Consider the following 25,713-nt stretch of genomic DNA (forward strand, 5'->3'; position numbering starts at 1 on the left):
CAATATCAAAGTGCCAGCCTTTCCAAGATACAAACAGCTCTATCCTACAGATGTGAAGCCCCCCTCCCTACCAAAAAACCAGGAAAATTGAAGATTCCCCCCGTTTTTCTGATTTTTTTCCATTCCCCCCCCCCAGAAAAAAGGGGGGGTGTTCTGGACCGTCATATCTCTATTCTTGCCTGGGCAAAGCTAGAAAATGGAAATAGGCCCTATCTGGAAATGTTTTTGAATGTAGGTCTTGTCTATTATTAGACCACATTCATTAATAGTTTTGACTTCACATATAGTAACTCTGTCTTTCCACAGTAATGACTGGTGTGTGTGGTTTTTTTTTAAAGGAAGCAATACTGTACTAATGCAAGCTTGTTGGCGGGTAGTTTATGAAGTTATAAAGGTGGTAAATGGACTGCAGGCTAAACTGAAATTTAACCATTCTGTTTCCTTGACTTATTTTTCCAATAACTCAGTTTGTTCAGTCCCCTTGAGAACTCATATCTCTTGAAAGTGGTCTGTTTAAGTTATTGAAGTATTTATTTATTTATTAAACTTATATCCAGCCCTTCCTCCCAGAAGGAGCCCAGGGTGGCAAACAAAAACACTAAAAGCACTTTAAAACATTTTAAAAACAAAAGACTTTAAAACATATTAAAACATATTAAAAACATCTTTTTAAAAAAACTTTTAAAATGTTTAAGAGCCATTCCAGCACAGACGTTATTTATTTATTAACCAGGGGTGGGAAATTGAGATGCTGCTTGCATTAATATCAGCTGAAAGATGCATACAGTCAAATCCTACTAGCGAGAAAAATAGGGAGAAAATAATCTACTAAATGAGAAGGAAGCAGTTCAGAAATGGCACAGCAAACCAGTTTCTGGACAAAACAATACTTATTGTCAGTGCAGTGGTTAATTGTGGAAGGTCACAATGTTGATCTCTTGCACTGTTGCTCCATTACTTGGGAAATAGATAATTAAACATGTTCACTCTGATCTATAGAGTAGATCTGTGTGTAGAAAGACAATTCTGCATGTGCCTTGGTCTTTTGGATCTCAACCCAAAGAAGTAAGTTTGACCCTTCTTGTGGTTTTACCTGAAGTTTCAAGGTTTTAACTCAGCCTCCTCAGGGAAGGAGTAATCCAAGAAAAGGAATGACATCTCAGGTGAGGGGCAAGGATTATGAAGGCAGGATATTTCCTGTTCGGCTTGAGAACAGTTATAATTCCTCTGTCCCATGTCCATCAAATTCTATCCCCTGAAGGTGCCTGTCATAGGCCTCACTTGCACGTCACGGTATACCATAGTATGATCTACTGGGAATATGCCAATTGTGTCTGCTTTGCTTCTCTCTATTAGTGCACGGGGGGGCGGAAACAAGTATGATCTCTGACTTAGCATTACATCGGAACCAAGGATTGTGTTATATTTTGCTCAAACAAAAAGCAATCAGTGAGTAAACTTTGGCTACAGATCATGTTTTGTTTTGTTTGGAGTGAAACAAACCACAGTCCTCAGTTCAGAATCAGAGCTGGAAAATTTACTTTTTTAAAACTACAACTCCCATCGGCCCCACCCAGCATGGCCACTGGATTGGGCTGATGGGAGTTGTAGTTCAAAAAAAGTAACTTTTCCAAGCTCTGGTACAGATGTAACACTAAGCCACAGATCATGGTTTGTTTCTCTTGTGGGCTAGCAGGGAGGAGGGAAGCAATCCAGTTCACAATGAACTATGAACAATGGTTTACCATTGTGTGTGAACTGGGCCATTGTCAGGCTCTCTCCCCAGACCTACCAGGTGCTCTCCTCTATCCTCACCAGGTCCTATATGCTGCATTAGCTCAGAGCCAAACAGACATTTGCTATTGTGCAGTCAGGAGCCTTGGGAAAAAAGACTTTCCCCCCTAAGGCTTCAAGCAGTGCACATGGAGATGTCATTCCAACTGAGGAAGGCGGGTATACTTACTGTAGTTAAGTAAGAAAAAACTAGATACATAGCTGCATGCTATATATATCTAGCAAATGTCTACTTTGGCCTTCAGTGCTCAGAGTGAAGGGAAGAGTGTTGTTTTATAACTATGGCAGAGTCTGTTTAGGGCACCCGCTTGAAAAGAATAATCTTTTATTCATGGTGTAAACTACTTGACAAATTTACATAGATTCTGATTATCCCCATTTACAAAGGACAAATGGTAAATGTCTCTGTCACTATCTTGCTCTATCAAGCAACTTAGGGCTTACATGTGCTGTAGAGGTGCTATTCTCAAGCATTCAATCCTCCCTAGAAGTCCTTCTCTAAAAGGGGGCCAAACCTCATTCAGAAAATAAATGGGGCTGAATGTGTTTGAGCTGCAGCTATTCTAAGTACCAAAAAGAAAGGCAGATATGTTATGAAAGTAATTAGTCTGAAGTTGTTGGGTTATTGTATTTTTAATTCAAAGAAATCACCAAGGTCATCTTACTAACACAGAATATACCCCGCAGAGAAATGTAAAGGGTGTTTCTGGGTGTGGGCAGTGATTCTTGGTATAAGAATGACCCTATTTTCACCTGTGACTTCTTGGAGGAAATGAATTTTGCAGATGGTCTGGGCTCCACAGAGAGGCTCTCCAAATGTTCAGTTTATACGGCTGGTGTTTTACTATAGTTCTGATGAGCCTCGTGACAGAAGCACAACTGCCTTGGATTCCCTGAGCATGCTGACCATTCCCAACATGAAGATTATTCTAGATGTTGCCGCCCTACCCATCAGCACCTTATGGTGCCTTGCCTGCCAAAGCCTTAGTCATTCTTGCTAAGCTATAGCTAAGTATGCCAAGAATTCTAGGGAGGGCAAAACCTCAGTATTAAAAACATTGCATGTGAACGAGATCATCTCTAGCGATTTGGAAGCAACATAATCCAGTAACTAACAAAAATGTAACAGCTTTATACTAAAAATAAACCTCAAGTTCTGAAAAGAGTATTGGAGGCCATGGGAGCTAGATGTTTAAACAGGTGTCACAAAGCAGGGATGGGGAATATGTTTCACCCTGAAGCTGAATCCTGATAAGACCGAGGTACTACTTGTGGGGGACAAAAGAAGGTTGGGCGATATTGACCTGAAGTTCAATGGGGTGAGTCTACCCCTGAAGGACCAGGTCCACAGCCTTGGGGTTGTGCTTGATTCCAGGCTGTCCATGGAGGCTCAGATTTCGGCAGTGAGCCGGGCAGCCTGGTATCAACTACACCTCATACGAAGGCTGCAACCCTACCTTCCTGATCACCAGCTCCCACAAGTGGTACACGCCCTGGTCACCTCTCGTTTGGACTACTGTAATGCGCTCTACGTGGGGTTACCCTTGAAAACGGTTCGGAAATTACAACTTATACAAAATGCGGCGGCTCGATTACTTACGAATAGTCGCCGCCGGGATCACATCACACCAGTGTTGTTCGATCTACACTGGCTTCCAGTTGTTTTCCGAGCCCAATTCAAGGTGTTGGTATTGACCTTTAAATCCCTACACGGTTTCGGCCCAGTTTATCTCACGGAGCGCCTCCAACGCCACCAATTATGCCGCCCGACAAGATCGGCCACACAGGGCCTTCTCTCAATCCCGCCAACAAAAACAGCCAGATTGGCGGGTACTAGAGAGAGGGCCTTCTCAGTGGCGGCCCCCACTCTTTGGAACTCCCTCCCACAAGATCTCCGGCACGCCTCTTCCCTAAATGTGTTTCGGAAAGCCTTAAAGACCTGGCTCTTTCAACAGGCCTTCGGGGTTTCTGGGGAGGGTTAACTGTTAAAACTGTAATGCCTCCTGCCCTCTTTTAATATTGTCGTTGCAGATGTATTGATTCTACACTGTTTTATATTGTATCACTGTATTTTATTATTGCATTTTAATTGATTTTGTACGTCGCCTAGAGTGGCCATCGGCCAGATAGGCGACACAGAAATTAAATTTATTATTATTTATTATTATTATATTCCCTTCTGTGCCACTTTCTAGGGTCCGTATGCCAATGGCAGGCAGGGCCAGAGACTAAAGTGAGGAGAAAAATGAATGTGAATGTTACCTTTTGTACAGTGGACTAGTTTCTTCACACTCACACATTTCTCTCTATCCTCTATCCAGGTAAGCAAGAAGCATTGCCAGAGTTCAGCAACACATTCTAGCCACAGCCAAGGAGAGTATCATTGCCGATCCCTCGTGACCGAGGAAGATTGTCTTCCAAGATAAGGTATTTAACAGTGGGTCCATAAGTGACTGTGGAGGCCAATCCTAGATCCACACAGCGTCCCACAGTGAGGATATAGGTTTCCAGACAGAAGACAGTTGCAATAAGTCTTGACATGCCTTCTGCTTAGCTTGTTTGTCCCTTTCGCCCTGTACTTGTGCTTCTTCAAAGCCCATAGCACCTTTGATAGTAACTGATCTCCAATTGAGACACTTATGGGCCAAAACTTCCCAGTTCTCGATGCTCATTTTACATTTTTTTATATTATCTTTAAGAGCATCTTTAAACCTCTTTTACTGTCCACCAATATTCCGTTTTCCATCCTTAAGTTCAGAGTAAAGTAGCTGGTTTGGGAGATGGTAATCAGGCATTCGAACAACATGGCCGGTCCAGCAAAGTTGATGTTGGAGGATCATTGTTTCAACACTGGTGGTCGTTGCTTCTTCCAAAACACTAACATTAGTCCGTCTGTCTTCCCAAGTAATTTGCAGAATTTTCCAGAGGCAGCGTTGGTGGAATCTTTCAAGTTGGGAATGGCGTTTATAAATGGTCCATGATTCACAGGCGTACAGTAAGTAGTACAATGGCTTTGTAAATAAGCATTTTGGTCTCCCTGCGAATATCCCTATCCTTCAACACTCTACGCTTCATTCAGGAGAATGCGGCACTCGCGGAGTTCAGGCAGAGTCCCGAGGACCAGAAGGGCTGCATTTGACCGCTGGGGCTGAGTTTCCTCATCCCTGTGATAGCAGTGGAAGGTGCTGTCCATTCTGTTTCTCTCAGCTTCTCATTTTTCCATTCATGAATTCAGTTCTCCACATTTCTGAGCAATTTGTTGATTTCTTGGGGGGGAAATCTTCCTGACAATTCTTTAGTATTTTAGTATGAATGTCTCCTTTTTAATGCCATTTTGACTAATATTTTTTGATTTTGCAAGCAATTTCTCATAATATAATACATTTATGCATTATTTTCACTAATGTATTCATTTTTATCCACACTTTCCCTAATAATAATGCTTTTTTTTTGTAAACATTGGCTGGTTGGAGAGCTGCATTGTAAAATTTGGATAAGTGTGAATTTCAAAGGATGGCTTTGTTTTGGTTCTCATATTGTTTCAGGAAGTTTGAATTTAATAGACTTGGGTTTAAATACGAACTGAATCAATTTTTTCCCCACCCCTACCCTGCCACAAAGAAAATGGGAATGAAGTAATTCTATTTTCCTACTAAGGACAGGACAGTGGATTTTACAGTTCCATCCTATGTGGGCATACTGAGAAGTATGAGTATAGTCACCGCACTGGCTTTCATGAGACTTACTCCCAGCTAAGTGGGTATAGGATGGCAGCAAGAGAGGGAGCAAGGGAGTAGCACATTTATACCATTTGGTGACAAGGCAAGGAAGAGCTTTTGTTGAATTGTGATGACATCTTTATGTGTTTACTTTTCCATGTACCACATCATGACTCGGTGCTAACAGGTCTAATTCCTTTGTTTTCCCTTGCTCTCCCCATCCCTTGTCTTTTCATTTGGCTTCATCTTTGCTCATTCAGCTGCATCTCTCTCTTCTCTGGTAGGTCCTTTTTAATTTCAGAATATATTTTCTTTTCTGGTCTATCATGTTTGCATAGTACAAGCATGGGCAACTTTTCCCCCCAGTGAGGTCCACATTCTCTTGGAGGTAATCTCTCGGGGGCTGTATGTGGGCTTTGGGGGTAGAACAGAGCCATCTCTCTCTCTCTCTCTCTCTCTCTCTCTCTCTCTCCTTAAAGAAGACAGAGAGAGTAGTGATCACCTTAAGAGAGAGAATGTGGGGTGAGTGAAGATTTTGATTACCCTTCCTTGGGCCATGTGAAATTAGGCTGAGGGCCACATCTGGTCCCTGGGGCTGTAGGTTGCCCACCCCTGCTGTAGTAGCTGGGGCTGGATCTATATAGTGCCTGTGGTTTGGCTTTTGCAGAAGGAAAAGGATTTGTATGGCTTGAATTGTCAGCCCTCTGCAATTCCAATGGGAAAATAAACTGACCTGTTCAATTATTTTCCAGCTTAGAGCGACTTCACTGTCATCTATTTCTAGGCCACTTTCCCATGGTAAATAATGCTCAAAGAAGCTTACAAAATCAGAACACTTTATACAGTAGGGCCCCACTCATATGGCAGGTTCCGTTTCAGGCCCTGCCGAAAAGCAAAAACCACCGGAAAGGGGGCCCTACTCAGCTGCAGCGCGGGAGCTCTGTATTACTGTATAACAACCAGTAGTGAAGTGGTAAATTCAGAAGTGCAGGGTCCCTTCATGATATTTATTTATTTATTAGATTTATATCCTGCCCTTCCTTCCAGTAGAAGCCCAGGGCTCAGTCACAGCCATGCCCCCCTTTTTTTGTTGCTGGTTTGAGAATGAGATCCTTGTTAAAGCCTTCTCCCATGACAACGAACATCCCTAGGAGCCAATAACCATAAAAGAGGGGCATGTTAGCTATTAAAAAGAATCTTCTGAGTGGTTGGCTCACTTCCTTTCCCTCTGATTGGCTCCAATCAGCAGGAAAGGACAAGGAAACATGTTAGAAGACTCTTCTCAGTGGCTAACGCACTCCCCTTTCATGCTGATTGGTTCATAGGATGCTGGAGACATGTGGACTCTGCTGGGACCCTGTCCCCCCAAAGGTAAGGGGTCTAAGATCCCTCCTCCTGAGACCCCGGATGACTACACACCTGAACAACATTTCAAGATAATTCCCTATCAATTACAAGACATAACAACATGTAAATAGTCACACAAATATTAATAGGCTAATCATATTAGTAAATAGTAAATATACACTCAGATCAAACAATTCACTAATTCATAATAAAGTTTAAGAAGACAGCTAATGACCCCAACCTGAGTGCCTCAGGGAGCTGGCAGAGCTATCAAGAGACTTGTGTACCTGTGATATGAACCAGCCCTTCCACATGGCCACTGCAACAGATACAGTTGCAGTGATCATTTTTTGACTTACCTAATGAGATCAGTTATAATGTCTGCATGTCCAGTACCTGTGTGGGGGCATCAGTGCCTACAACCCGCAACTACACTGAAGTTAAATTGCAAGCCATACAGTGCTGCTGGCTATGTGAACTAGCCATCACATACACTTGACTGCTTTTAGCAAGCAGAGGGAGGGATGATTGAGGGGGAAATGTTCAATGGAAATTGTTCCACTGCTTTTTCCATAGAAAGCTTCCCATTTCTAAAAATAAAAAATTTAAAAATGCCTTATTCATTACATTAATTAGATTGAACGGATTTATTGAGCGGATACAATGCCAATAAGACTGGGTAGCTTCAAAGTTGTAGTTCATTTTTTTCAGATAGCTATCCATAGGAAACATATATACTCACTTTCTCTCACACACACACACATGACATTCTTGTATTTGTTATTGTAAGCTGCCTTAAATAAATGCTTATGGTAGTACAGGTTTAACTTTGCACAATATTTGCTTTGTGTAATATTCAGGGCTGGCACCGGGCATGACTGGCCCCTTGGGCACCAGCCTGTTCTGTGCCCATGGCCCAACACCATCACCCCCTTACAGATACCATGGGGCTAACCCTGCTGCAGATCGTGGAGGAGTTCCCAGGCACACACACCCCATACAGACAGCGCAAGCTTCAATAAGCCTGCATGCATGCCCCACCTACGTCTCCTGTCATGTGAATGATGTGTGTGTGTATTGCGCATGCCTACCATCACCAAGATGGTGGCAGGGGTGTCAGCCCCTTAGGGAAGCCCCTGCCACCATCTTGGATGATGGCAGGCATGCACAAGCAGTGCACATGGCATTCACACTGTCAGAGCAAGGGGCATGCGAGTAGGATTATTGAAGCCTGCACTGTCTGTATTGAGGACCAGACGCTGCCGTGGATCGCAGAATGGGAGCATCACCCTCCCACTCTAAGGAGGGGCCCTCCAGGGGCCCCTGTTGGCTGCAGGGGCCCTCGACTGGGGGCCAACCTGGCTGCCTTCTGGCGCTGGCCCTGGCAATATTAACTTTGTTAGCCATTCTGATGATATAACTAAATGTGACAGCAGTGGCCCAGTGGTCTGATTACCATGCTGGGTACTGAACAGATATACAGCAGGTGAAGCACATTTCCCTCACAGAGAAGCCTGGGAAGTGTAGTTTACCCCTCATAGAGCTACAATTCCCAGCACCCTTAACAAACTACAGTTCCCATGATTCTTTTGGGGGGATGTGATTTAAATGTATGGTGTGTACACAGCTGGAATTGAATCCACCTTCATCAGTGCTTCACCTCTAACCTGAAACCTAATTCTCTCTGCTGTTCTTTGTCTAGCAAGTCTCCAAGACTATGACCCAATAGGAGAAAAGTGGCTGGGGGCAGGCAATTCTGGAGAGAAATTGCAGAAAGTGAAAGCTTTCAGAACCCCTTTCTCACCTGCCACCCCTCTGCTTAAATCACTCCTCAGCCCAGCCCTTTATACCTGTTCAACATGGCCTGCATTCTAAAATATGATTCCTTCCACAGTCACAGATAGTTAGACACTAGCTAGCATGCCAACAGAAAGCTGGGACATCAGGGGTGTAGTCGTCCAGGGTCTCGGGGGGATCTTAGACCCTTTACTTTTTTGGGAGCATCCCAAAAAGTCTCCAGGTGTCTCCAGCATCCTACAAACCAATCAGCATGAAAGGAGAGTGTGTTAGCTACTGAGAAGAGTCCTCTAAATATGCTTCCCTGTCCCCTCCTGCTGATTGGAGCCAATCAGTGAGAGGAGGTGAGTCAGCCATTGAGAAGACTCTTCTCAGTAGCTAACATTCTCCTCTTTCATGCTGATTGGCTCCTAGGGACATCTGTTGTTGTGGGAGAAGGCATTAACAAAGATCTCATTCTCAACTCAACAGCAAAAAAAGGGGGGGAAGGATGTGGCTGTGACTATCATGAAGGGACCCTGCACTTCTGAATTTGCCACTACACTACTGGATATTATTTTCATATACGAATAGATACAGCTAACTATTGCAGTGCCTTCTGTTGGTATTCCATTCTTGTATTCATTTATCTGGGAATCAGCACAGTTAGAGATGGGGGGGGAAATCTGATTCAATTCCCATATAAAGCCAAAATGGTAAAATTTGCACTTTCTGAAACAATATGAGAACCAAAACACAACCATCCTTCCAATTTGCATTTATCTGAATTTTGCTATGCAGTTCTCCAACCAAACAATGTTTACAAAAATGCATATTTTAGGGGAAAGTGTGCATAAAAATGAATATATTAGTGTAAATAACTTACAACATATATATGTATAATTTATTATAGTAGGGGAAATTATTTGCAAAAAATGTGTGCATTAGTTATACTGCATGCAAAATGTGTTTATTATGAGAAATGTGCACTAAAATGCTAAAGAAATTTCATGAGGATTTTTTTTAAATCATAAATTGCTGCAGGAATGTGGGAACTGAATTTAAGGCTGGTAAAAAGAGATACTGAAAAAATTGAAATTGACAGATCCTTTCATCCCTAAGTACAGTAAATGCTATCAATGTACTTTTTTTTAATATAGTACAGGTATCTTTTAGGTGAAGTTGAAGTGGAATCATCCAGTATATGCACCTTCTCTATGTCCAGAGGCTCCTGTCAAATATTGGACAAGGGAGAAGAGAGAGAGAGAGAAGGAGAGACTACATCAGCTCACGTCTTTACTGGAACAAGGTTTCATAAAATGTCAACTTGGTTCCAAAGTAAATTATTGTCAGCATAACTCTCACAGCCTGAACACTGGAGGGCTCGCTGACACTTCCGATCATACAGGATTTTTCAGTGCAATCCTAACCATGTCTACTGAGAAGCAAATCCTGCTGAATTCAGTGGGGCTTACTCCCAGATTAAGATTGCACCTATGGTGTTGAAGGGCAGAAGAGCGTTAGAAAGCAATAACCACCTCGTGGGACTGTGCTGTAACTAATGGATGTTATTTGTTTGTTTTAGATTTTTTATTTTATTATATATCCTATAGCATCCTGCTCCAGGATTGATTTTAATGACGAGTGCGTTATACATTGCCTAAATAAATCAATAAGTTAAGGGAGTAAAGGTAAGAGTATATTTACAGATGGTGCCCCACAAATGGTGTCCAATGCTGGAAGTGATCCATGAACAAAGAAGGATGCTTGCAATAATGGACTGTGGGGAGGCAGGATACTAGCACCCCAGAAACAGGGGATAGATTTGTTGTCTCTCTTGTACACACACTTTTTTTTTACACTTTAAGTAAGGCCTTGTCCAAGAATCCACACCATACACTTAAAACAGTGTCACACCACTTTAACAGTCATGGCTTCCCCAAAACAATCCCGGGACCTGTAGCTTGTTCAGGGTGCATCCATTTCCACCTTGAACAGGGTAAACATGAAAAGAAATACATGTTTGCCACCATCACCTCTAGTTTGGCCTTCAGGGAGATCAGCTAAACTTTAGAGTGCTTCTCCCAGACATTTTCTTTGTGAAGGAGTTTGTGTATTTGCAGTATGAAGGAGCATTCAGTTATGTAAGCCACCCATCCACCTGCAATCTGAAGCTGTACAGCCCCAGACACTGGTTACTAACTTGGGGCCAAACCAAAGTGCATAGAACAGTCTCAGGAAAAGCAGCTTTGAGCCCCATCCAGTTTCTGACTGTGCCATGGGTGAGTCTCCCACTCTGGGGAACAAAGATTTTCCACTGAAAATTGCCCCCAAAGGTGCAAATGTCACATTCAGCGGAATATAGCAGGTTATTGGGGGGGGGGGAGGATAATTTTCAGTGGGAAAACTGTGCAGGGGAAAGGTTAATCTTCCCTGCACCATGGTCCCAGTCCAGATCAGGGGGACCTGTGGCTGCTTTTTTTTTAACCAAAAAACTCAACAATGAATGGGGCCAGTCCTAAGCAAAAGGGAATTGGATCTCTTTTGCCAGCATCAGCTCTTTGTGTTTCCAATTCTATTTTTATATAGTTGTGCAATATGCTGCCTGTTGCACAACAGAGCTGGACTTGGGCCTCATCAGAGGGGGAGAAAGAAAAAGCACTAGATCCGTAACACTGCCTACTGCATTTTGGAAGCTGTATGATAACATTTTTTCTCTCTAATTATCCTGAGTCTATGTGGTAAGAATGATTAATGCCAGCCACGGAAAACATTTCTTGTTTTCAAATACTTTCAGTAAATAAAACTGATTTTAACGTACACTGAACGGGCATTTTTTGGTTTGACAGGGCATCTTGAACTTCTTCATTCCAGGCCTCTAAAAAAGAAAATATGCAACTCTCTTTAGACTTTGAACTCTCAATTCTTTCTGACTGTTTTATTTATCGGCATGAAAATTCAGAGGGTTGTTAAGCAAGTGTTTCTGAGTTCAGGACTATACGTTTTGTAAGGTTTTGTTCTGAAATGACTTTATGGGAAGCATCAGAATGTCATGGGGGGTATTTTCAATTTAACATTGCGGAATGTGAAAAATCCACACTGGCTATAGTATATAGCCACTCTTGTTGGACTTCTGCTCTGAGGGGCCACACCTTGCAGGACCAGGCCCCACGTACTCAGCCAGCTGTGGCTGATTTTTTCCACCTGTCCCTTCTCTGGAGGGGATTCATAAGCTGGCTGGCTGAGGTGGCTTGGGAGACCCAGCGCCTGCAGGAGGAAGGGGAGCACCACCATCCCTTCGAGGGAAAGAGAGCCGTTTGCTGCTGCTGTCTGCCTGCTTGCTGCTGCTGCTTGGCTACCACCACCACCACCACCCTTTCCCGGTTGGACTTCTGCTCTGCGGGGGCCACACCTTGCAGGACCAGGCCCCACGTACTCAGCCAGCTGTGGCTGATTTTTTCCACCTGTCCCTTCTCCGGAGGGGATTCATAAGCTGCTTTTTTTCCTTCTGGGTCTTCAGTCATGTGCCTGGGAGAGAGGACTCAGAGCCAACTGGGGAGATTTGAGGGGGGCCCAATTAGTGTAGTTACAGGTCAAGGGAGATATGGTGTTGTGAGGAGGACTTGCCAGGTAAGGGGAACAGTTAATGGCTGTGCCTTGTTCCGGTCCTCCCCACACCCGCAGGTTTGTTGGTTGCCCTATCAGCCAGCTCTCAGGCCTCCGGATGCTGCTGTTAAATGCCAGATCGGTGCATAATAAGATCTCCCTCATTCACGATTTAATTGTGGATGAGGCAGCCGATCTGGCATGTATAACCGAGACCTGGGTGGGTGAGCAGGGAGGAGTCAGTCTATGTCCACCAGGGTACCTGGTTCAGCATCAGGGTAGACCTGAGGGTCAGGGAGGGGGTTTGCTGTGGTCTATAGGAGCTCCATCTTCCTCTGCAGGCACCCTGTCCATGTGACTACTGGTCTGGAGTGTTTGCACCTTATGTTGGGTCAGCGGGACAGACTGAGGATTGTTGGTGTACCGCCCACCCCGCTGCCCAACAGACTCCCTAGCTGAGCTGACGGAGTTGGTCTCAGGTGTACTGTTGAGATCCCCCAGACTGTTGGTTCTAGGGGATGTCAACATTCATGCCGAGGCCACCTTATCCGGGGCGGCTCAGGATTTCATGGCCTCCATGACAACCATGGGACTGTCCCAATATCCTATTGGCCTAACACATGTAGCAGGGCATACTCTAGATTTGGTTTTTGCATCTGGACATGGAGTTGGTGATCTGAATGTGGGGGGCCTTACATCAGTCCCTCTGTCATGGACAGATCACTGCTTGCTGAAGTGTAGACTTACAGCGGCTTTTCCCCTCTGCAAGGGTGGGGGACCTATTAAGTTGGTCTGCCCCCAGAGACTAATGGATTCGGATGGTTTCCAAAGGGCTCTGGGGAGTTTTCTGGCTGATGGGGCTGGCGCTCCTGTCGAAACCCTGGTTGAACTGTGGAATACAGAAATGACCTGGGCGGTTGACATGATTGCTCCTGAGCACCCTCTCCTGTGTAGAGCTCATACGGCTCCATGGTATACCCCAGAGCTGAGAGCGATGAAACAATATAGGAGATGGCTTGAGTGCAGATGGAGGCGAACTCCTAGTGGATGCAATTATACACTGGTAAGTGCCTATGGTAAGCTGTATTTAGGGGCAGTGAGGGCAGCAAAAAAACAATATTTTGCTGCCACTATCAAAACATCTTTCTGCCGCCCAGTAGAGCTCTTCAGAATTGTCCGGGTGTTATTACACTCTGGCCCCAGGGACATGGTAGAACCATTTGAGGCCCGCTGTAATGAATTTGCTAGGCACTTCCAGGATAAAATCTTTAGCATCCACCAGGACTTAGATTCCAGTGTTATAGCAGGTGAATCGAGCAAGGTATCCAGAGCACAGCCTTGTCCCGATTTCTTGGATGAGTTTCAGTTGGTGCAGCTTCAGGACGTTGACAAGGTGCTTGGACAGGTTCGTAACCACTTCTGTGCTGGATCCTTGCCCTTCTTGGCTAATAAAAGCTAGCAGGGATGGAACAGCTGGCTGGGCCAGGGAAGTAATTAATGCCTCTTTGCGAGAGGGGGTGGTCCCTGGCTGCCTGAAAGAGGTGGTAGTGAGACCACTCCTGAAGAGGCCTTCCCTGGACCCAGAAAATCTTAATAACGATAGGCTGGTAGCAAATGTTCCATTCCTGGGCAAGGTCCTGGAACGAGTTGTTGCAGGCCAGCTCCAGACACTCTTGGATGAGACCGATTATCTGGATCCATTTCAGTCGGGTTTCAGGCCTGGTTTTGGCACAACCACAGCCTTGGTCGCCCTGTATGATGACCTTTGTCAGGAGAGAGACGGGGAGTGTGACTCTGTTGATTCTCCTTGATCTCTCAGCGGCTTTCGATACCATCGACCATGGTATCCTTCTGGGGAGACTAGCAGAGTTGGGAGTGGGAGGTACTGCATTGCGGTGGTTCCACTCCTACTTGGCAGGTCGCCTCCAGGAGGTGGTGCTTGGGGAACATTGCTCGGCACCCTGGACTCTCCAGTATGGGGTTCCGCAGGGGTCAGCTCTGTCCCCCATGCTGTTCAACATCTACATGAAACCGTTGGGTGCGGTCATCCGGAGCTTTGGAGTGCATTGCCATCAGTATGCTGATGACACGCAGCTCTATTTCTCCTTTTCACCTTCTTCAGGTGAGGCTGTCAATGTGCTGAACCGGTGCCTGGCTGTGACAATGGACTGGATGAGGGCTAATAAACTGAGGCTCAATCCAGACAAGACTGAGATGCTGCTAGTGGGTGGTTCTTCTGACCAGATGGTGGATCTCCAACCTGTTCTGGATGGGGTTGCACTCCTCCTGAAAGAGCTTGGGGGTTCTCCTAGAACCATCTCTGTCACTTGAGGCTCAGGTAGCCTTGGTGGCATGGAGTGCCTTCTACCAACTTCGGTTGGTGGCCCAACTACGTCCCTGGCTTCAGTTATCCATGCTCTGGTAACCTTCAAATTAGATTACTGCAATGCACTCTAGGTGGGGCTGCCTTTGAAGATGGTTCAGAAACTGCAGCTTGTGCAAAATGCAGCGGCCAGATTGGTAACAGGGACCAGATGGTCCGAACATATAAAACCGATTCTGGCCCACTTGCATTGGCTGCCTGTATGTTTCCGAGCTCGATTCAAGGTGCTGGTTTTGACCTATAAAGCCTTACACGGCTTGGGACCACAATACCTGATGGAACGCCTCTCCCGATACGAACTCACCCCGTACACTACGTTCAAGATCAAAGGCCCTCCTCCGGGTGCCTACTCCAAGGGAAGCTCGGACGGTGGCAACAAGGGAGAGGGCCTTCTCAGTGGTGCCCCCCAAATTATGGAATGATTTGTGTGACGAGGTGCGCCTGGCGCCAACACTGTTGCCTTTTCGGCACCGGGTCAAGACTTTCCTCTTCTCCCAGGCATTTTAGCATGTGTTTTAAATTGTTTTTATATTGTTTTAAATTTTAAAATTGTGTTTTAAATTGTTTTTAAAATACGTGTTTTAAATTGTATATTTGTTTTAATGTTTTTGATGTAAACCGCCCAGAGAGCTCTGGCTATGGGGCGGTATACAAGTGCAATAAATAAATAAATAAATAAATAAAATCCAGGGATAACCGTGTCCCAGTGGTTCTCTGTATTCTGCCAGATTTCCATTATGCCCACTATATCAATACTGTCCTCCAAGAACAAGCATTCCAGTTCTCCCATCTTGGCTCAGAGGCTTCTAGTATTAGCATAGAAACACTTGTATACAATGTTTCTCTTTGAGTGTCATTAGCACTTGTGTTCTGGCCTATGGTGCTTTGGTCTCTCTGAGCAGCTATCTTGTGCACCTGCACTTACAATGCCAAGTTCTACTCCTCTCCCATTGAAATTTTCATCTTCATCCCAGGGGGAGATTTGTTTTGAACAGGGCCCTCTACAGGTCCTGTCAGCTTTCCCCTGCAATCAATTAAAAGCTGCTCTGCCACCTTTTTGATTTCAAGTGCCAACAGTCTGGTTCCAATATGGTGGTAGAGACCATCCCTTTTGTACAGGTCCGGCTTGTCCCAAAATGTTCCCCAGTGCCTAACAAATCCAAACACCTCCTCCTGTTACCTCATTTCATCCACGCATCAAGACTACAAAACTGCATCGGTCTAGCTGGCCCTGCATGGGGAAACAGGAGCATTTCAGATAAAGCTACCTTGGAGGTCCTGGCTTTCAGCATTCTGTCTAGCAACCTAAATTTTCCAGGATCTCACACCTACATTTCCCCATGTCAATGGTACCAACATGTGCTATGACCACTGACTCCTCCCTAGCACTCTCTACCAGTGTGTGGACTACATAGAAACAACACATACTCCGTCTCTGTTGCTTCTAGAGTAAAATGTGTGTACACAACCTAAGAAGCTCTTTCTACCTCAAGGTAACAAAGCTGCTGGTCCAATCTAAATGCTGTTTGCTCAACCAATTCTTTTTCATTTTCTGCACATTAATCAATATTTTGGAGGGTTAAAAAAACATTCATTCTCTGATTCTCAGTTCTGGTCTGTTGACTGATTCATAATTGACCCAATTCTTTCATCTTCATCCCAGGGGGAAAAATCTCCCTTTGGTGCACCATGACACTGAGCCAAAAGATCCCATTACACACATCAATCAAGTACATATGTACACAAGTGTGTGACTTAGGATACATAAGGCATGTCCCCACTTTACATTCAACGAGTATACAATGTGTGTACCTTAGCACTTGTTCACATGTAACATTCAATGAGCGTGCTGCCTGAGTACTTGGTACCCAGTAGCTGAGCTATACAAATACATAATTGTATGCTCTTTCAGACAAGCACTTGTACATATGTAGACAGTGTGTACCTGCACTCAGTGTAATGTGTGAACAAGCCTATTGAAACAATACTCCCCCAGAAGGGAAGGGAAAGATTTAACAGAGGAATGCCTTTAGGGAGATATGGTACAGGTGCAGCTTTCATACCACTTCAATACTACTGCAAGAAAGCACCCATAAGGCATGTAAGCCTCACTCTCTGTGGAATCTGCCAAACCTAGTCATCTTTGCTATTTGCAGACTCTCCTTTTTTTTCCACAAAAGCTTTCTGCCTGTCACATACCCCTTTACTTCTGATGTGTTTTGGTTTTCTCTTCTCCCATGCATCTCTTTGTCCCCTATCCCACAGGGGGAACCAACATGGCACCCTGAAGATGTGGCATCACAACAACTCCCATTCAGAGCTTGGAAGTAAGTTACAAAAAACGAATTACTTATAATTCATTACTTTTTTGAGGTACAAGTGGGTAATTCCTTCACATTTTGATTGTAATAGAATGAGGAGTAATTTTATTACTTTTGAGGAGTAATTGTAATGTTTGCAGCATTACTTTTGGGCTTTACTTGGGAGGGCAGCAAGGGAAGTCTTCTGCTCCTCTGATTTGTGGATGACAACCATGTGCCTCAAACTGGGCTTCCGTGCAGCATCGCTCTTCTCTCATGCTCTGTGGGTGGGTAGGAGGCAACGAGGGAGGAGGTGGAGACTGAGACGGGTGGAGTGGAGAAAACAATTGTTTAAAAAATGGACGGTGGTGGAGAAGAATGGAGTGGAGGTAGAAAGGAGCCGGAGAGCAAGAACATGGAGAAAGAAGCAGCAGCAAAATGGAGATGAACTGTGAAGGTGAAAGATGACAACGTGTGTGTGAATACTGTGTTTGCACTCGGTGCACGAAGTGGCCTCTGCTGCCCTCTCTGGCTACTTTGCTACATTTGCAATGTTTTAACTTTTTTGCATCAGAGGGAAAAATGTGTGCTTGGGTGTTTGTCCCTTAGTTGGTGGTAGGGCAGGGTCTTGGAGGTGGTTAAGTGAGAGAGATTATGCTTGCTGGCTGAGTGTGTGTGTGGGAGTTGCACTTGGTTTGACATGCAAAGATCTGAGTAAGAGCCTCTGCCACCCTCCCCGCCTCCCTTACCAGCGGAGAGACCACAACTGCTCTCTTATGGATAAAAAGAATTATTCTACTACCTCTCTCTCTGTGTGTTTATTTTTATCTATTTTATTTATTTATTAATTCTATTTCTATGCTGCCTTTTGGCCAAAAGGCCCTCAAGGCGGCTCACAAAAAAAATAAAAATAAACACAAATACAAAATACACATCAAAAAAGAATACAGTGCACAAACATTTAATGTGGTTTTAGGCGACGTAGGTGTGAAGCAGCCAAGGCCAGGACTTTGTAGGGACTCTAGTTTTTTTTAAAGTAACAAGTGTAATTGTAGTGATTATTTTTGAGTAACAGTAAAGTAATCAATTCCTTTCAGAACAATTGCAATAGTTTTTGTTGTTATGTGCCTTCAAGTCAACTACGACTTATGGCGACCCTATGAATCAGTGACCTCCAAGAGCATCTGTCATGAACCACCCTGTTCAGATCTTGTAAGTTCAAGTCTGTGGGTTCCTTTATTGAATCAGTCCATCTCTTGTTTGGCCTTCCTCTTTTTCCACTGTTTTTCCCAGCATTATTATCTTTTCTAGTGAATCCTGTCCAAAGTATGATAACCTCAGTTTCATCATTTTAGCTTCTAGTGACAGTTCTGGTTGAATTTGTCCTAACACCCAATTATTTGTCTTTTTCACAGTCCATGGTATGCACAAAGCTCTCCTCCAGCACCACATTTCAAATGAGTTGATTTTTCTCTTACCCGCTTTTTTCACTGTCCAACTTTCACATCCATACATAGAGATTGGGAACACCATGGTCTGAATGATCCTGACTTTGGTGTTCAGTGATACATCTTTGCATTTGAGGACCTTTTCTAGTTCTCGCTCAGCTGCCCTCCCCATTCCTAGCTGCCTTCTGATTTCTTGACTATTGTCTCCATTTTGGTTAATGACTGTGCCGAGGTATTGATAATCCTTGACGTTCAATGTCCTCATTGTCCACTTTAAAGTTACATAAATCTTCTGTTATTACTTTAGTCTTTTTGATGTTAAGCTGTAGTCCTGCTTTCGTGCTTTCCTCTTTAACTTTCATCAGCATTCATTTCAAATCATTACTGGTTTCTGCTAGTAGTATGGTATCGTCTGCATATCTTAAATTATTGATATTTCTCCCTCCAATTTTCACACCTCCTTCATCTTGGTCTAATTCTGCTTTCCGTATGATATGTTCTGCAGACAGATTAAACAAATAGGGTGATAAAATACACCCCTGTCTCACACCCTTTTCTATTGGGAACCAATTGGTTTCTCCATATTCTGACCTTACAGTAGCCTCTTGTCCAGAGTATAGGTTGAGCAACAGGACAATCAGATGCTGTGGCACCCCCATTTCTTTTAAAGCATTCCATATTTTTTTATGATCTACACAGTCAAAGGCTTTGCTGTAGTCTATAAAGCACAGGGCGATTTTCTTCTGAAATTCCTTGGTCCGTTCCATTATCCAATGTATGTTTGCGATATGATCTCTGGTGCCTCTTCCCTTTCTAAATCCAGCTTGGACGTCTGGCATTTCTCACTCCATATATGGTAAGAGCCATTGTTGTAGAATCTTGAGCATTACTTTACTTGCATGGGATATTAAGGCAATCGTTTGATAATTACTGCATTCTTTGGGATCCCCTTTCTTTGGAATTGGGATAAATATTGAACGCTTCCAGTCTGTGAGCCATTGTTTAGTTTTCCATATTTCTTGACAGATTTTTGTCAAAATTTGGACAGATTCAGTCTCAGTAACTTGTAGCAAGTCTATTGGTATGCCATCTGTTCCTGGGGATTTGTTTCTTTCAAGTATTTTAAGAGCAACTTTCACCTCACATTCTAAAATTTCTGGTTCTTCATCATATGGTTCTTCTGTGAATGAATCTGTCATCCTTGCATCTCTTTTATAGAGTTCTTCAGTGTATTGCTTCCATCTTCCTTTTATTTCATCTCAGTCAGTGGTATTCAACATCCCTACTCGTGGTTTAAATTCCCCTTTCATTTCTCTAATCTTTTGGAATAGGGCTTTTGTTCTACCCTTTTTGTTGTCCTCTTCTATTTCTATACACTAACTATTGTAATAGTTTTCTTTGTCCCTACCTACTAGTCGTTGTATAGTTGCATTTAGGGTTGCAACTGTAATGGTAATTTATTCCTTTTGGGGGCCATGCAACAGTAATTGTAATTTATTCCTTTTTAAAAGTAATCTTCAAAGCTCTGCTCCCATCATCCATTACTATTGACCATGCTGGCTGGGGATGATGGGAGCTGTAGTTCAACAACATTTGGAGGGCACCATGATGGCTACCCTTGCACTAAATTATAAACTTGTTGAGGCAGAGAGACTTAACTTTTTGTTTTGTTTAAGTTACTTCTATGTTATTTTAATGCATCGTGTATATTGACGGAATCATCATAGCCAGGAGTTGAATTTAAAAAGACTAAAAATTAGCAGAAAACCTTTAACTCTTCAGAAATAAAGATATTGGAAAGCAGAGTGTAGCAGACTTGTGGGGAGGAGTCACCTTGCATGGACAAAGCGATTAGGTTGAACATGATCCAATCAATGAGATTAAGCTTTCAAGTGACAAGCACCTAGAAAGATATGACAGATTCACTATGGATACTTCCAGGAAGGTGAAACTAAACTAAATGCTGCAGTGACAGTGGACACCAGTTACCTGTCCTCTTTATCTCACAACAAAAGTTCTTTCTCACATAAAACAGAAAAATCTGATTGATAAAGTAAATTTTCCATTTGCAGAATCCCACCACCCTAGAAAGTCATTGAGCAAACAGTTCAGTAGAATTAAAGCAGGATTAGATAGCTATGTCACCAAATATAACATTTGCAGCTGTGTGATTTAGATATACAGGTGACAATCAGGACATCATAAATTGATTGTCTCTGAAGGCCTGCAAGATAAATTTGCATTGCCCAAGACAACTGGCAAAATGAGACTTCTAGCTGATACAATATTAGGCCCACCTCTTCTGCATATGTTTACAATCGTGCCCCTTTATGATCTGTACGGCCTCTATCTTGAACCTCTAGGATAAGCTCATGTACATTTTATGTGTGAAGTAACCCTCGGTCACTACTTATGGGGAAATGGTTACATAGATCAGTGTGTGGCTACTATTATACTATAGCACGACAATTGCGGCATTCCTGCAAGATAGTCTTACTACATTAATTGAGGATCTACAGATATTGTCAATGACATGGGATGGGATATTGGCTGCTCTGTTTTGCAGAGGTCAGCTGAGAATTTGCACATAGCCAAGGAATTAAGAGATAAAACTCAAGATAATGGAAACTGCCGAGGGAGACCTGTCCAAGCCGTCACCTTGGTGACCAGGTGCCTTAAGTGCCTGATCAGTCTGCTGTTCAGGTGCTGTTGATGGTCAACTCCAAGGCCTCTCAAGACCTCCCTTCTTAGGGTTCTCTACCTTTAAATCAGACTTGGACACATCAAATAAAGGACTCGTTCAAGCAGAAGATTGTCCTCTGTAAAGTAGGACACATGGTCACTCTACTAGTTGTCCTAATGGCTTCACAGAACATCTTTCACATGTAGACACTCTTAAACTAGATCTGTAGGGATGGAGAAGAACACTAAAACAGAGTTCTTTCAGCTAGAAAGAAAATTTATAGTCTACCACTCCCACCCTATGGTTGCAATCCTATACTTCAAGCATGAGAAGCCTTTGAGCCAAATTAGGGCCTCCAGATATGTGAAGTCATTTCCCCCAAAACACACCCATCTACCCTACACCTGACATCATATATGACATCAGGTGGAGGGCGAGTAAAGATACAGGTGCAAAATAACAATTGGGAGCTTAGTGTGCTGCCAATCATTCCTTGGAAAATGGGGCTTGCTTACTTATTCCGGCATAAGCTCTGTTAACTTAGTGGGATTTACTTCCAACTAAACGTGCTTAGAGTTGCACTACATGGCATTAATAGAAGCTGTCACACAATTACCTTGTGAGTAATAATTCTTCCTTACACAGGGATAATACTAGGAGGAACTGGAAGGTCCCTAAATCTAGTTCCTGGTCACATGGGAGGATCTACGTGCCTAATCATTCCTGGCAGATTAGCCCATACAGGGGATGCTTCATATGCAACATTCTTCTTTCCCCTCTGTGCAGGGGGAAATGTACACCATTCTGTATCGAGTTTGGCACAAGAATGTATTTTGCTGTAATGATACAAATCAGGCAGCCAATGCACATATAATTTGGTACCATCATTTTGTGTACTTAAGGACCACCACCTCCCACATCAGCTTGCCTGCTTTCTAAGATCTTATGGAGAGGCCCTTCTCTGTGTTGTGCCTATGGTGAAGGCATGACTGGATGGGAGTCTGCAACAAGAGAAAGGAATTTTTCAGTGAACACACCCAAATTATGAAGCACTTTCCTCTGTGACGCTTGGTCAGGCCCCTCCCTTGCTGTCTTCAACCAGTTGGTGAAGACTTATATTCCAAGAAGGCTTTTACCTTGCTGGGTAGACAATATTTTTTATGTAGTGAATGTTGATTTTATCTGCTACACAGATCCATTCATTGAACCTTTCCTTGCTTAAGGAACAAAGGTTCTTACCATTTTAGGATCACTCTGCCTTATCTAACATTTCACCTTCAGTTCTCTTCAATAACTCTTCTAAATGAAGCCTTCTCTTCATCTTCAAACCAACTTTTTTTTTACCAGCCAAGACTGACAAATTGAAAATTGGTTTCTTTGGGAACGCATGCTTTCCTTTGGACTTAATACCTGGCCTCCCCAGATACTGCCTTCCCGTCCTTCCCCATCCACCCACCCCTCCCTTTATTAAGAGCTATCAATTTCAAGATGTAGTTTTGCTGGACTGAATAGACACAATCCTCTAAATTCACCCTGCTCGGAATAGGTTTCCTTCCTGGAACAACTTCTGTTTCTCTCTGCATTGTTCCAGCCTGAATTTGGCTTGTTTGAACATGGGATATGAAAACTGGACACAACAGTCTACAAAAGGCCTCAGCAGCAGTGCCTTGCACAGTAGTATGAGCTTTTCCCTAACCAGACTAGAAATGCCTCCATTAACACATGCAAGGATTACGTTTGTTTCCTCTGTGTATCACAGTAGTGACATATAACCATCTTTTGATCATCCGAGACCTCTAGGTCTCTTTCCTGCTTTGATGCCAGCTGTGAGTTAACAGCAGAAATGTTTATTATTTCCTCCTAAAAGCATGACGTTACTCTTTGTATTATTTCACAGTAATGTTAATTCTGTTAGTCCACTCCATGAGATTGTCTCATTCAGTCAACTTGGTTTAAAATAGTTATTGTACTTAAGAAGGCCTCCTAAAATGGAGGCTAATATGGAGGGTGAGAAAACCTCCTGACCTCTTCCTTCATTCAATCTCCCCCTTGAGTCAAGACCCACCTTTTCTGGGAGGCCTTTGGCTCAACCCCCTTGTTCCTATGCCCTACTGTAACTAAACCTGTAGCAACGCTTAAGCACATGCAAGTCAAACAATTGCATATCCTTTCCCTGTTTACCTGTCTCCATTTCTCTCATTCCTTTGTTTTCTGGGTGTCAAATTTTGATGTGTGTGTTGTTGATGCATATGCTTGTGTGTGTATATATATATGCATATATGCAGTGGCGTACCTAGCGTATTTGACACCTGGAGCGGATCATTTTTTACCACCACCCTACACAAAAAAATTATTTACAGTACAGTAATAATCATGAAATGAAACAAATAATAATAATGGCCCCAGCCCCTCCCCCCTGGCCAGATGTGACACAGAAGTAGACTGCCACTGGCTGTGGGGGCTCCACAGAAGCCGAGCAGGAGGCCCTCACGGTATCTGCTGGTAGAGGCAGGCTGCAGGAGGAGCCCTCTGAGGAGCGGCTGCGAGCAGGCAAGGCTAGGGGTGTGCCAAGGAAAAGGTGATCAGGGCAGAGCGGCAAGTGGTGGCCGCGCCGTGGAGGTCGCCCTGCTTGCTTGCGGGGAGCGTGAAAGAGCCCTGCAGCCAGATCAGGCCAGCGGCACCACCTAGCCTGCCCTGCTGTTGTCTCATGGCCAACGAGACACCCGCAGGGACACTCACGCGAGTTGCACACAACGGCCCTCTGAGGGCTGCCTCTCTTGGGGCGGGAAGGGAAGGGGCGAAGGAGGCAGAGGAGGAGGGTGTCAGCAAGCACTGCTGCCGTGTGGCCGACAGAGGGATCGCAGAGCTGCACTTGGTGAGTGGTGCCATGGAGGAGCCTCTGGCGCAGCCCTGCAGGTGCGGAATGTGAGCTGTGCCGCCGGCCCCCTTCCTCGTAGCCAGCCAGCCAGCCAGCCATGGGGCTGCCGCAGAGGCGTTCCCTGCCACTGAAAAGAGCTGCCGGAGCCCTGAGGGAGCAGCTCCGTTGTTTACTGGCACCCCCTTATTGTGTGCACCTGGGGCGGACCTCCTTCCCCGCCCTCCCCTTGGTACGCCACTGCATATATGTCTGTGTATATATTCCTATTTATTATATTTTCCTTTTTAATATTGAATAAAGGGATAATTGAAGAATATTTAGTAATTGCATTTCTGAATCTACTGCTGGGCATTGGATTGATTTTTTATATATATATAAGTTCTTTTTTTTTTTTTTAAGTGGATTTGTTGCACCAGAGTGACAAAGTGCTTTAATTCACTTTAATTGCACAAATTAAAGGTATGTGATTGAATCTCTTCTACAAAATATTGACAGTCAGGAGATGATCTTACTGTTCCTTTGATGGCTGCAGATGTTTTCCTCAATGGACAATTTATCTTCAGGGATGAGGACTCACACCAGAGTTTTTCAGCAAGGAAGAGAAAGAAGGGCAATTGATAGTTTAGAATGGACAGAGGCAGAAAACTGAGTTTTTAGTAGGAGCCAGTGGAAAACTGGAATGCAACACATGCTACTGTCTGGGGACCTGCTACCTCCTGTAGGAGTGCCTATTTATTTCCAATATGCTCTGCTCGTATATTAGAAAATAAAGTAAATGCTGCAAATACAAGAAAGGTTTGAGCTGTCATTCAAAGGGAACTAAATTTACTAGCATTGCCATCCTGGGACTTCTCACTGCTCAGAAGTGAGAGAGGGCATAACTGTTGTATGCCATTCAGCACAAACCTTTAGCCTCATCTTTGAGCAAATTTGGTTTGGCATGGTTAATCCCCTCCCTAATTTTTCAAGTAAAGAGAAATAAATGTTCACCTTCCTTATGTCTTTGGTAGGCACACTTCTGTGGTACTAATTCCAGAAAAAGAGCCATGTTGGTCCACTTCATGCATCTATTGAAGGAAACTGTTGTCCCAAAAAGCTTGTGTCAAAATAGGTGACATGATCCTCTAGGCAACGCCAGCCCAAGATATTTTGTCATCTAACAGACCACTCAAATGGTACTGCCTGCTATTAACACTGGCACTATCCACTGGGAAGTTTTCCTGTACAAGCTCCATTGAAATGAACGTGAGCTGAAGGAGATCACCCACAGGGGAATGTAGATTTGTGCCCTGTATGTGTCACACCCCTCTGTCTCATCCTCTGCCACTCTTAATGCCCCCCCCCAAATCTGCCATCTGAAACAGCTTCCCTCTAAAACAGCCATGGGACATCTGGTCACTTGTTAGTTATATCAGCCACTTCGCTGAAATCCAGATAGATTAAATCAACAGATTAAATCTGATTCAGGAAGCCAGCTCTCAGAACAAAAAGAAAGGTTATTGGATTAGATTGGTATGACCTGTCTTAGTGAAGCTACATTTCGTTGTTCTCCATGTGCTGCGTTCCCCAGAATCAAAACTCTATTTCCTAATGAAGAGAGTCAAAATATATGCAATCATTAAGAATATATGAATTATCTGGTTCACATTGCAGCTGTTGTTCCAAGACCAGTGTTCATCCATTATGTCTCAGTTTGCTGGGTACTACAGATTGAATGGAGAGGATTTTTTTTAAAAAAATGCATGCTTAGAGTGCCTCAATAATTTATTCCCTTACTAT

The sequence above is a fragment of the Rhineura floridana genome, chromosome 2 (assembly GCF_030035675.1).
Source record: "Rhineura floridana isolate rRhiFlo1 chromosome 2, rRhiFlo1.hap2, whole genome shotgun sequence".
Lineage (NCBI taxonomy): Eukaryota > Metazoa > Chordata > Lepidosauria > Squamata > Rhineuridae > Rhineura > Rhineura floridana.